The following is a 2741-nucleotide window of genomic DNA, read 5'->3' on the forward strand; positions in this document are numbered from 1 at the left end:
GCCCTGTTTAGGTTTAGCATGTAGATTGTAGTTTACTTTTGTGGGCTTTAGTTCCTACAATAGTTTAGTTTTCAGAGCCCTTACAATGCTGTTGTGGTCTGCTTTGTTCTTCTGTTGGTCCGGAAGCTCCTGCTCAATCCTTGCTGTTTCTGTATTCAGGGGCAGAAGGTCTTTCCTTCCCTGAGCTGCCTGTTTTTGCTGGGCGATCTGCTGGAGTAGAGGGTTCCTAAACCCACGCTGAGTGGGTCTCCTTATGCTGCTGAGTAGAGGGCAGGGAAACACAGGGCCTTGCTGCTGCCCCCACAGCTGGCGAACTGGGCTCCCTGCTGATGCCCCAGTTCTGGAGTAGGGACTCACACAGCCATGTATCACATAAACAGATCAGATGACTCTAAAGTTTTGATCGCAGAATAGGGCTTGAGTCTCCCCACTAGGTATCTGCTAGGCTTCTTTCCTAGTCCTTTCTTTGGTTGCTTTTGTTTGTGCCGTAGGGCACATGCAGGCTTGCCAGAGAGAGACAGAGGGAAAGTGGGAGATTACTCTTGGGGGGTGATGGCCATGTCACGGTCCTTTCTCTTCCATTCTTCTCAGGATTTTGGACATGCGTGCACATGCACCTGGTGTGATTTTTCAAGCCGTTGGGTCTGGCACTCGAACCATGGTTGGCCATGTGGGAATCCAGTGCCTTTACCTCCAAGCCACCTGCTGGCCCCTCCTAGTCCTTTTGTGTGTGTATGTGTGGTGTGTGTGCACATGCCCATGACTGTTGGCTTGGGGTTGCATGCCTTATTGGCATCCATCTGGGGGTGTATGGGAGATAAAAAGATACCAAGGGGCCAACCGTGATGGTGCAGCGGTAATGCCTTGCTCTGTGAATGCTAAGGTCACATGGGAGGTTGTGGGTGTGCATCCTGAGGTCTTCCTGTACACTGATGCTGTGCACATGCCTGTGATCTTGGCTTCCTGAGGCTGGGTGGATCATGGTCTGAAGCCCCTGATGGAGGTGGCTATCTCCTTCTCTTTCTCTCATGGAAGAAGTAAATATATAAATTAAAAAGAAAAAAGAAAACCAGGGCAACTCCTTAGCCTAAGGAGTTAAGAGAGTCCAATCCCACATGGCTGAGGATGATATAATGGTTACATTGCTGGACTCCCATGTAGATGACCGTGGTTCGAGTCCCAGACCTGGCAGCTTAAAACTCATGCTGGGCAGTGTGGATGCATGCCCAAGATCCCAAGAGGAGAATGGAGGAGAAGGGATTGCAGAGTGGCCAACACCCCAGGGTGGGGGGTGATTTCTTGCTTTCTGTCTCTCTGGTGAGCACATATTCTTTATTTCAAAAATCTCTCTTACGGGGCTGGCAAGTGGCATGGTGATTAAAGGCGCTGGACTCCCACATGGCCAACCACGGTTCAAGTCTCGGACCTGGTAGCTTGCTTTCTCACTTTCCCTCTCTCTCTCTTTCTCTCTCTGATCAAACTGGAAAATAATACTGATAATAATAATAAATAAAGTTAAATAAAATAATTCTTTATAAAAAAAAATCTCTCTCACAAAAAAACCCCAAAAAACTTAGGGCCAGCAGGTGGCATGGTGGTTAAGGGCGTTGGACTCCCATATGACCAACTGTGGTTCAAGTCTCGGACATGGCGGCTTTGTTTCTCACCTTCTCTCTCTCTCTTTCTCTCTTGCTCTGAGCCTCTCTGGGCAGAGTAAAACATAAATAAAGTTAAACAAAATAATTATTTTAAAAAACTCCTCATCTCCATTGGCTTGAAAAACACATGGGTGCATGTGCATACATACCCCAAATCCCTACAGGATGGAGAAATGGGAGAGAAAGGATCCTGATATGACCACACCCCATTGGGAAGTACTTTCTCTCTCTACCTCCTTCTTCTCTCTTTCTTCTCCTCTTTGTCTGTCTTTCTCTCTCTCTCTGTTTAGTGCTTCTGCCCTCTGGCAATTAAAAAAATTAAAAAAATAGGGACCTGGCAGGTGCCATGGTGGTTATGGGTGCTGGATTCCCCCATGATCGATCATGGTTCAAGTCCCAGACATGGCGACTTACTTTCTCACTTTCTCTCTCTCTCACACACACTGTCCCTCTCTGGTCAAATTAAAATAAATAAGTACATAAAGTTAAATAAAATAATTCTTTTTAAAAAGTTTAAAAATAGGGAACTAGCAGTTAGCGTAATGGCTATGTCGCTGGGCTCCCACGTAGTCGACCGCGGTTCATGTCCCGGACCCGGTGGCTTAAAACTCACACTGGTCGCGTGTGCGTGCGTGCCCAAGATCCCGAGAGGAGAATGGAGGAGAAGGGATTGCGGCGTGACCATCCCCCCTGGGGGGTGATTTCTCGCTTTCTGTCTCTCTGTCTCTCTCTGTCTGTCTGGCAAGCGCACGCGCCCTACAGTGAAAATCTCTCCCAAAAAAAAAAAAAAGTTTAAAAATAAATAAATGAATAAAAAATAAAAAAAAAAAAGAAAACCCAGGAAACTCACCATGTTGTTGCTCCTCAAGTCTTGAAAGTCCCTAACTAGTGTGCCTTTTTTTTTTTTTGCATTCAGAGTCCTTATATCATTGTCTATTAAATAGCTTGTAGGATATATAGGTGCATTTGAAGGAGAGGAGCAGGGAAAGTGAGTCTATATCATCTTGGTTCAGAACTAGAAGCCTGTTAGTGTAGTTTTTTGTTTTGCTTTGTTTTTACTTTTTTTGGAGAGGTTTTTGCTAT

The sequence above is a fragment of the Tupaia chinensis genome, unplaced genomic scaffold (assembly GCF_000334495.1).
Source record: "Tupaia chinensis unplaced genomic scaffold, TupChi_1.0 Scaffold145304_1, whole genome shotgun sequence".
In the NCBI taxonomy this organism is placed as follows: domain Eukaryota; kingdom Metazoa; phylum Chordata; class Mammalia; order Scandentia; family Tupaiidae; genus Tupaia; species Tupaia belangeri.